The sequence below is a fragment of the Nycticebus coucang genome, chromosome X, assembly GCF_027406575.1.
Source record: "Nycticebus coucang isolate mNycCou1 chromosome X, mNycCou1.pri, whole genome shotgun sequence".
In the NCBI taxonomy this organism is placed as follows: Eukaryota; Metazoa; Chordata; class Mammalia; order Primates; family Lorisidae; genus Nycticebus; species Nycticebus coucang.
In genome coordinates this window covers 41,889,090-41,900,290 of record NC_069804.1, presented here as the reverse complement: position 1 = coordinate 41,900,290, position 11,201 = coordinate 41,889,090, and the positions used below count along the sequence as shown (strand labels likewise).

Below are 11,201 nucleotides of genomic sequence, written 5' to 3'. Positions count from 1 at the left end.
AATTGTATGTAAGTTGGATGTTTGTAACTGGGGGACTGTTTGTATACAGGAGGCTGAGGAAGGAGGATCACTTGAGCCTAGGACTTTAAGGCCAGCCTGGGCCAAGACCCCGTCTCTAAAAACTGTTTTTTAAAAATAAGGGTATGAGATGAGAAATATTGTTGTGACCACCTTTAGAATATACAAACTACCATATTAACTTGAAATCACATAACTATAGAACTCAGGAGTTAAAAGGATTTCATGGCGGGTGGCGCCTGTGGCTCAGTCGGTAAGGCGCCGGCCCCATATACCAAGGGTGGCGGGTTCAAACCCGGCCCCGGCCGAACTGCAAACAAAAAATAGCCGGGAGTTGTGGCAGGCGCCTGTAGTCCCAGCTACTCGGGAGGCTGAGGCAAGAGAATCGCTTAAGCCCAGGAGTTGGAGGTTGCTGTGAGCTGTGTGATGCCACGGCACTCTACTGAGGGCCATAAAGTGAGACTCTGTCTCTACAAAAAAAAAGGATTTCATGGATTATCTGTAAGATGAGAATGATAGTGGTACCTACCTCATAGCAGTGTTGTGAGGTTTCAATGTAAGTGTTTAGTATAGGATCTAGTATATATAAGTGCTCAGTGAATTTTAGCTGTTATTATCATCATCTAATCTAATGCCATTATTTTACAAAGAAGGCATGAAACCCTAGATCATGTCATTTGCCTTAATGGCATAATGAATTCATTGGAACCATTGAAGGATTAAGGTTTCCCGTTTCTCACATCAATCCTCTGTACAAAATCATTGTTTCTGATGTGTTTTTGTCTTTCCAACTATGTTGTAAGTTCCTTTAGGCCAGTCCAGGGAATAAATTATGAAAAGAAATAATTCCTCTCCACCTAGGCCTTTCTAACATGTTGACTAGATGTGGCTCAAATCAAACATGACAGGGCCTGTCTGTTCAGAGGGACATTTTACAGAAATTTTCAGGAAATGGAGGTACAGACAACATGTAAGTAGTTTTCCTGGTAGATGCTAGGCTATCTATAGCCTTTATATAAGATTTGTCCTGGTAGTTGTTTGTTGATTCTTATAGTTGCAATAAACAAGCTGAACCTGAATAGAAATGGAAGATAAGACATTTATTATAATGGAACTTGGCCAGTTGAAGGGAGGCATGGAAGTAAAAGGGTCTCCAAGGTGGATTGAGAAAGATACAGAGCCAGGAATGAGAAAGGCTGTAAAGAATCTTAAATGTCTGAAGCAAAGATAGTGACAAAATAGTTTTAATATTAGAGAACAAGGCACCCATAGCTCAGTGGTTAGGGCGCTGGCCACATGCTCTGGGGCTGGTGGGTTCAAACCGGGCCCAGGCCCGCTAAAGAAACAAAACAAAACAAAGGGCATTGTGGTGGGCGCCTGTAGTCCCAGCTACTCGATCGCTTGAGCCCACAAGTTGGAGGTTGCTGTGAGCTATGATGCCAGAGCACTCTCAGGGCAATAGAATAAGACCCTATCTAAAAAACAAACAAACAAAAAAAAAAACCAAGTTTGGGCGTGGTGGCTCACGCCTATAATTCTAGCACTCTGGGAGGCTGAGGTGGGTGGATTGCTTGTGCTCACAAGTTTGAGACCAGCCTGAGAAAAAAGTGAGACACCCCTCACCCCACCCTGGTCTACTAAAAATAGGGAAAAAAAAAAAAACAAAACTGAGGCAAGAGGATTACTTGAGCCCAAAAGTTGGAGGTTGCTGTGAGCTATGATGCCATAGCACTCTTCGCAGGGTGACAGCTTGAGACTCTGTCTCAAAATAAAAAAAAAAAAAATAATAATAATAATAAATAAAAGCTTTTTCGCAACAGGTTTGCCGTCTGAACACGGGTGTTGTGAAAACCGCCCATACAATCCAAAATGGGAAAGGAAAAGACTCATATCAACATCATCATCATTGGACACATAGATTTGGGCAAGTCCACCACTACTGTCCATCTGATCTACAAATGTGGTGGCAATGACAAGAGAACCATTGACAAATTTGAGAAGGAGGCTGCTGAGATGGGAAAGGGCTCCTTCAAGTATGCCTGGATCTTGGATAAACTCAAGGCTGAGCATGTGCATGGTATCACCATTGATATCTCCCTGCGGAAATTTGGGACCAACAAATACTATTTGACTATCATTGATGCCCCAGGACACAGAGACTATCAAAAACATGATTATAGGCACATCTCAGGCTGACTGTGCTGTCCTGATTGTTGCTGCTGGTGTTGGTGAATTTGAAGCTAGTATCTCAAAGAACCGGCAGACCTGTGAGCATGCCCTTCTGGCTTACACACTGGGTGTAAAACAACTAATTGTTGGTGTTAACAAAATGGATTCTACTGACCCGCCTACAGCCAGAAGAGGTATGAGGAAATCGTTAAGTCAGCATTTATATTAAGAAAATTGGTTACAACCTTGACACAGTAGCATTCATGCCAATTTCTGGTTGGAATGGTGACAACATGTTGGAGTCAAATGCTAACATGCCTTGGTTCAAGGGATGGAAAGTCACCCGGAAAGATGGCAATGCCAGCGGAACCACACTGCTTGAAGCTCTGGATTGCCTTCTGCCACCAACTTGTCCAACTGACACACCCTTGCGTCTGCCTCTGCAGGATGTCTACAAAATTGGTGGTATTGATACGGTTTCTGTGGGCCAAGTGGAGACTGGTGTTCTCAAACCTGGCATGATGGTCACCTTTGCTCCAGTCAATGTTACAACGGAAGTAAAGTCTGTTGAGATGCACCATGAAGCTTTGAGCAAAGCTCTTCCAGAGGACAACGTGGGCTTCAACGGTAAGACTATGTCTGTCTGGCAGCACTTATAGCTCAGTGGGTAGGACACCAGCCACATACACTGAGGCTTGCGGGTTCAAACCCAGCCTGGGTTTGAACAACTGCAACAAGAAAAAATAGCCAGGTGTTTTGGTGGGCACCTGTAGTCCCAGCTACTTGGGAGGCTAAGGCAAGAGAATTGCTTAAGCCCAAGAGTTTGAGTTTGCTGTGAGCTGTGATGCCACAGCACTCTACCCAGGGCAACAGCTTGAGACTCAATCTCAAAAAAAAAAAAAAAAGACTGATTAATGATAACAATGTATTATAAAACCTTCAGAAGGAAAAGAATGTTTTGTGGACCAATTGTTTCTTATTGTGTGGAAGTTTTAAGTTCTCAGTTTTTAAAATCAGTACTTTTTAACAGAAACAACTTGACCAAAAATTTGTCACAGAATTTTAGACCCAGTAAAACAAAGTTTAATGAGGAAAAAAATAAAATAAAATAAAATACCAAAAACAAAAAAAACATAAACATGGCTGGCAAGTCTGCTATCATCCTTCAAAGGAAAATGATGGGAGAAAACAAGAAAATACAAAGATAGATTCATACATTTTCCTAGTTATGAAAATTTGCCATTTCACACTTTAAGCAGGATTCTTGGTCACAAGGCCCTATGAAATCTTGCTTGATGTGAATGACTCTGGACCTACAGAACCAGGGACTTCAGTACAGGAAGTCAGAGAGATCTAATCTTTTGATTGTAATTGTACTTTTCATTTTGAAATAATTTCAAACTCACATGAAAATTAGAATAGTCTAAAACAGGATTAACAGGGCAGCGCCTGTGGCTCAATGGATAGAGCGCCAGCCCCATATACTAAGAGTGGCAGGTTCAAACCCGGCCCTGGCCAAACTGCAACAACCAAAATAAATAAATAAATAAATAATAGCGGGGCATTGTGGTGGGCGCCTGTAGTCCCAGCTACTCAGGAGGCTGAGGCAAGAGAATCACCTAAGGCCAGGAGTTGGAGGTTGCTGTGAGCTATGACACAGTGGCGCTCTACCCAGGGCCACATGGTGAGACTGTCTCAAAAAAAAAAAAAAAAAAGGATTAACAAAGCAAGAAATGTTAAAAAAAAACACATACACACACCAAACTTCCATATACCCTTCACCTAGATTTTACCAACTGTAAACATTTTACCATATTCACTTTTCTCTTTACCCCTAAGGTTATTTTTTTTATTTTTACTTGAGACAGAGCCTCAAGCCGTTACCCTGGGTAGAAAGCCGTGGCATCACAGCTTACAGCAACCTCCAACTCCTGGGCTTAAGTGATTCTCTTGCCTCAGACTCCCAAGTAGCTGGGACTACAGGTGCTCGCCACAACGCCCAGCCATTTTGTGGTTGTAGTTGTCATTGCTGTTTGGCAGGCCCAGGCTGGATTCAAACCCGCCAGCTCTGGTGTATGTGGCCAGTGCCTTAGCTACTTGAGCTACATTCACCGAGCCCCTAAGGTTATTTCTTAAGAGCATCAGTATGTATTTCCTAAGCATATAGTTATTATGGACTTTCTTTTACATTACCACAATACACCCATCAAAATTAAGACATTTAACAATATAATGCTCTAATCTACAACTCTTATTCAAATTTTGCCAATTGTCACTATAACGTCCTGTTTTGTTCTTCTAATCCAGAATTCAGACCAGGATCACACACGGCATTTAATTGTAAGCTAAGGTTTCATAGTTCTCTTTATAGAGATCTTTCACGTCCTTTGTTAGGTATACTCCCAAATATTTCATCTTCTTTGGCACTACTGTGAAAGGAATAGAGTCCTTGACTTTTTTTTTTTTTTTGTAGAGACAGAGTCTCACTTTATGGCCCTCGGTAGAGTGCTGTGGCCTCACACACCTCACAGCAACCTCCAACTCCTGGGCTTAAGCGATTCTCTCGTCTCAGCCTCCTGAGTAGCTGGGACTACAGGCGCCCGCCACAACGCCCAGCTATTTTTGGTTGCAGTTTGGCCGGGGCCGGGCTTGAACCCGCCACCCTCGGTATATGGGGCCGGCTCCTTACCGACTGAGCCACAGGCGCCGCCCTGAGTCCTCGACTGTTTGTTCGGCTTAGTTATTGTTGGTATATATAAAGGCTACAGATTTATGGGTGTTGATTTTGTAGCCTGAGACATTGCTATATTCCTTGATCACTTCTAAAAGTTTTGTAGTAGAATCCCTAGTGTTTTCCAGGTATACGATCATATCATCTGTGAAGAGTGAAAGTTTGATCTCTTCTGACCCCATGTGGATACCCTTGATCGCCTTTTCTTCCCTAATTGCAATGGCTAAAACTTCCATTAAAATGTTAAAGAGCAATCGGGACAACGGGCAACCTTGCCTGGTTCCTGATCTAAGTGGAAATGATTTCAATTTAACTCTATTCAATATGATATTGGCTGTGGATTTGCTGTAGATGGCCTCTATTAGTTTAAGAAATGTCCCTTCTATACAATTTTCTTAAGTGTTCTGATCATGAAAGGATGCTGGATATTATCAAAAGCTTTTTCTGCATCAATTGAAAGAATCATATGGTCTTTATTTTTTAGTTTGTTTATGTGCTGAATTACATTTATAGATTTACGTATATTGAACCAGCCTTGATACCCTGGGATAAATCCCACTTGGTCATGGTGTATAATTTTTTTGATGTGTTGTTGGATTCTGTTTGTTAGGATCTTATTGAGTATTTTTGCATCAATATTCATTCGTGATATTGGTTTATAATTTTCTTTTCTTGTTGGGTCTTTCCCTGGTTTAGGGATCAAGGTGATGTTTGCTTCGTAGAATGTGTTGGGTAGTATTCCTTCTTTTTCTATATTTTGGAAGAGGTTTAGTAATATAGTTACTAGTTCTTCTTTAAAGGTTTGGTAGAATTCTGATGTAAAGCCATCTGGTCCTGGGCTTTTCTTTTTAGGGAGATTTTGTATAGTTGATGCTATTTCAGAACTTGATATAGGCCTGTTCAACATTTCCACTTCATTCTGGCTAAATCTTGGTAGGTGGCGTACTTCTAAGTATTGGTCAATTTCTTTCAGATTTTCATATTTCTGAGAGTAAAGTTTCTTGTAATATTCGTTAAGCATTTTTTGAATTTCTGAGGGGTCTGTTGTTATTTCATCTTTACCATTTCTGATTGATGAATTGCAGCCGTCTTTGTTGTTTGGCAGGCCTGGGATGGATTCGAACCTGCCAGCTCAGGTGTATGTGGCTGGCGCCTTAGCCACTTGAGCCATAGGCACCGAGCCAAGTCTCACTTCTTAATACCATCATTTTAGAGATTACATTCCAACATATAAATTGTTGTGTGGGGAGGGGGGGAATACACAATTCAGACCATAGAAGTAGTCATGAGGAAACACCAAATAAGCCCTGCATTGGGGGACAGCTGAAGATGTTAACAAATGGAAAAACATACCATGCTCATGGCTGGGAAGAATCAACATTGTTAAAATGTCTATACTACCCAAAGCAATATATAATTTTAATGCAATTCCTATTTAATTTCTATTGTCATATTTTAAAGATCTTGAAAAATTAATACTTCGTTTTATATGGAATCAGAAAAAACCTCGAATAGCCAAAACATTACTCAGCAATAAAAACAAAGTAGGAGGAATCACGCTACCAGACCTGAGACTGTACTATATATCGATAGTGATCAAAACAGCATGGTACTGGCACAAAAACAGAGAAGTAGATGTCTGGAATAGAATAGAGAACCAAGAGATGAACCCAGCTACTTACCGTTATTTGATCTTTGACAAGCCAATTAAAAACATTCAGTGGGGAAAAGATTCCCTATTTAACAAATGGTGCTGGGTGAACTGGCTGGCAATCTGTAAAAGACTGAAACTGGACCCACACCTTTCACCATTAACTAAGATAGACTCTCACTGGATAAAAGATTTAAACTTAAGACATGAAACTATAAAAATACTTGAAGAAAGTGCAGGGGAAACTCTTGAAGGAATCGGCCTGGGTGAATATTTTATGAGGAGGACTCCCCAGGCAATTGAAGCAGTATCAAAAATACATTACTGGGACCTGATCAAACTAAAAAGCTTCTGCACAGCCAAGAACATAGTAAGTAAAACAAGCAGACAGCCCTCAGAATGGGAGAAAATATTTGCAGGTTATACCTTCAATAAAGGTTTAATAACCAGAATCCACAGAGAACTCAAACGTATTAGCAAGAAAAGAACAAGTGATCCCATCTCAGGGTGGGAAAGGGACTTGAAGAGAAACTTCTCCAAAGAAGACAGATGCACGATCTACAAACACATGAAAAAAAGCTCATCATCCTTAATCATCAGAGAAATGCAAATCAAAACTACTTTGAGATATCACCTAACCCCAGTAAGAGTAGCCCACATAACAAAATCACAAAACCAGAGATGTTGGCATGGATGTGGAGAAAAGGGCACACTTCTACACTGCTGGTGGGAATGCACACTAAATACGTACCTTTTGGAAGGATTTTTGGAGAACACTTAGAGATCTAAAAATAGACCTGCCATTCTATCCTATAATTCCTTTACTAGGTTTATACCCAGAAGACCAAAAATCACAATATAACAAAGACATCTGTACCAGAATGTTTATTGCAGCCCAATTCATAATTGGTAAGTCATGGAAGAAGCCCAAGTGCCCATTGACCCACGAATGGACTAGTAAATTGTAGTACATGTATACCATGGAATACTATGCAGCCTTAAAGAAAGATGGAGACTTTACCTCTTTCATGTTCACAGGGATGGAGCTGGAACATATTCTTCTTAGCAAAGTATCTCAGGAATGGAAGAAAAAGTATCCAGTGTACTCAGCCCTACTATGAAGCTAATTTATAGCTTATACATGAAGGCTATAACCCAACTATAGCACAAGAATATGAGGAAAGGGCCAAGGGAGGGGAAGGGAGGGGGGAGGTTAGGGTAGAGGGAAGGTAATGGGTGGGGCCACACCTACGGTGCGTCTTAGAATGGGTACAGGCGAAACTTACTAAATGCAAAATACAAATGTCTACATACAATAAGAAAATGCCATGAAGGCTACGTTGAACAGTTTGATGAGAATATTTCAGATTGTATATGAAACCAGCACATTGTACCCCTTGATTGCAGTAATGTACACAGCTATGATTTAACAATTAAAAAAAATCTTTATTTACTCCAGAGTATCCTCCAGAAATTGTTCCCCAAAATTTAAATAATGCACTTCTAATACATAAGTGTATTAATGTTTGCTTGCCATTTGTCTGTCATCCAAGTCAAAAGGTGAGAGAGGGCAAATAGTGTTTGGTTAATTCAGGACAATAAACAGGTGTGCTTCAGTTAAAAAAAAAAAAAGACAGCTGCAATCAAAAGATAGCTGGGTGTTGTGGCAGGTGCCTGTAGTCCCAGCTACTTGGGAGGCGGAGGCAGGAGAATCACTTGAGCCCAGGAGTTGGAGGTTGCTGTGAGCTGTGATGCCACAGCACTCTACCCAGGGTGACAGCTTGAGGCTCTGTCTCAAAAAAAAAAAAAAAAAAAGAAGTGAGACTTTCGGGGAAGTGCCCCCATGATTGGGATTTGTGCCTTTATAAAAGAGGCCATAAGGAGCTGTCTATGAAGGAGACAAACCCTTGCCAGACACCAAATCTAGTGGTTCTTTGATCTTAGAATTCCTGACCTCCAGAACTGTGAGCAGTAAATTTTCTGTTGTTTATAGTTTACCCAGTCTGAGGTATTTTATTATAGTAGTACAAACAGACTAAGACCGCTACCTTCAATGTGTTCAGTTTGGCAGGAACAGCACGGAAATGGTATATCCCCAGTGTGTTACATTGGAAGGCACACAATACCTGTTTGCCTGTTATTAGTGATGTTAAGGTAGTGTTCACCAGATTTCTCCACTGTAAAGTTAATATTTTCCTCTTTTTAAGAAAAAAAGTGAGGCATTTAAATTTGAAAGAATTTCAAAAGTCCTTGTTTTAAAAAAACAAAATAAAAAAATATTTTCCTCTTCATAATTAATAATTCGTGGGGAGATACTTTGAGACTATGTAAATATCTATTTCATCATCATATATTTAACCTACTAGTTTTAGCATACATTGATGATTCTTACTATCAAGTATCACTATACATATCACAACACATTTTTTTGATTTTTTTTGTCTTGTGGCTTAAAAAATAAAAATACAAAAATGTATTTCATTAGATTTGCCCTGGAATGCTGGCCAACATTTGCAAAAACATGTAACTGTTTTCGAATTATGGCTGTGAAATAGAACAGTTAGGGTTTGAGTATTTGAAGAAACTTTTTTTTGCCATATCCTGTGCTGATTTCCTTGGAATATTTGCTGTTAAATTCTACCAAAGGGAATAAATAGCATTGTGCCTCAAGAGAAGCTGAATGAATAAAACAATAGGCAGATATATTGGCTCTGTTATTTTCAGATACTGCTGAAAGTAATTTTAGAGCCATCTGTGGCCCTGATTCTAATCTTTTGCTGCCTTCACTGTTTTTCTCATGTGAAATACAACGATTGAACACTGGGTGGTTATCCAGCATCTTTCAGTAGCTATGAGAACATTAGGTAAGTGTATTATACATCGATTTCTCCTGTAAAATGTGCCTTGCATCATAGTCTGGTCTGGGTCCCTTGATGCAATGAAGTGGCAGAAGGGAATTGATTGTGTCTAGCCCCCATTGAACCACTGTTTCCTTCTCATTTTTTCTTTTCTTTTCTTCTTTTTTTTTTTTTTAAACTTTGCTTTCAGTTTCAACTGCTTTCACTCATCTTAATTTGAAGTTTTTTTGGTTTTAAAAAAATTTTTTTCTTTTCTTCCTTTAGCAATTCTCTAAATTGCCCCCCAAGTAGCTGGGACTACAGGCACCCGCCACAACACCCGGCTTTTTTTTGGTAGAAACGGGGTCTCACTCTGGCTCACTCCAGCTCAGGATGGTCTCGAACCTCTGAGCTCAGGCAATCCACCCGCCTCGGGCTCCCACAGCACTAGGACTACAGGCATGAGCCACCACACCTGGCTTTTTTTTTTTTTTTTGAGATAGAGTCTCACTTTATCACCCTTGGTAGAGTGCTGTGGTCTCATAGGTCACAGCAACCTCAAACTCTTGGGCTGAAGTGATCCTCTTCCTTCAGCCTCCCAAGTAGCTGGGACTACAGGCGCCTGTCACAACATTCAGCTGTTTTTTAGAGATGGAGTCTTGTCTTGTTCTGGCTCAGGCTGGTCTCCAACTCCTGAGCTCAGGCAATCCACCTGCCTTGGCCTCCCAAAGTGCTAGGATTATAGCTGTGAGCCACGGCACCTGGGGTCCTCATCTTTTCTTTCATCTCTCTGCCTTATTCCAGATTAAAGGAGACTACTAAATTCCTTGTATGATACTGGACTGGATCCTATACTGAAGAAAACAAAACACTATGCAGGATATTAGTGGGACCACTGACAAAGTTGTTATCTGGGCTATAGATCAAAGTCTTATTTCAATGTTGTATTTCCTCAATTTGATAACTACTAAGGTTACAATAGAGGATATCTTCGTTCTTAGGAAATACACACTGAAGTACAAAGGTCACTATGAAAGTTTTGAAACAGGCTGTATCCATTATTTCACTTCCAAGAAATACAGTTGACAGGGTGGCGCCTGTGGCTCAAAGGAGTAGGGTGCCGGCCCCATATACCGGAGGTGGCGGGTTCAAACCCAGCCCTGGCCAAAATCTGCCAAAAAATTAAAAAAAGAAAGAAAGAAATACAGTTGACAGCAGCATCCTGATTCAATCTTGTGTTTCAACTTGCTTCACTTTTCTGTGTTGCTGGGAGGGCTTCATTTGTTTCTGTCCACACGGCACTCAGTCAGTGTCAGCTATGGAGCTGGGAAGAGAGCACTTTTGCACAATGATTGTCTATGATTTTAAAAGTGGGTTAAACAAGTCTCAAAGCCTTGAGCATTTGTAATGGGCGTTTAGGGACCTTGCTCCTTCTTGCACGCCAATGTTTTGGTGGTTTCAAGAATCAAGAAGTGGCCAAACTTCACTGAAAGACCAGGAGAGGAGTGGGCATCCAGCAACTGCGCTGCTGTGGAAAAAAATGATTCGTGAAAACAATCGAGTGCCATTTAAGGACGTTGAAACAGCACTACCAATTGGATCACCAGCAGTGTCCAAAATCCTGCGCAATTATCTTTGAGTCAGGAATAGGTGCCTCACACTTTGACAGATGAACAGAATCACATCCGTATTGAACGATGTGAGGCAATACTTATCAGATTCAGCAGAGGCGAGTCTAGACGTATTTCTAATAATTGTTACTGGTGATGAAACCTGGATTTACCAGTTTGATCTG

At 40.7% G+C, this 11,201-nt stretch overlaps 1 pseudogene; it reads left to right on the top strand.

Annotated features, from left to right (window-relative positions):
• The first annotated feature begins 1,855 nt into the window (after positions 1–1,855).
• LOC128576775 (elongation factor 1-alpha 1-like) lies at positions 1,856–2,846 on the top strand (annotated as a pseudogene).
• Positions 2,847–11,201: the final 8,355 nt, after the last annotated feature.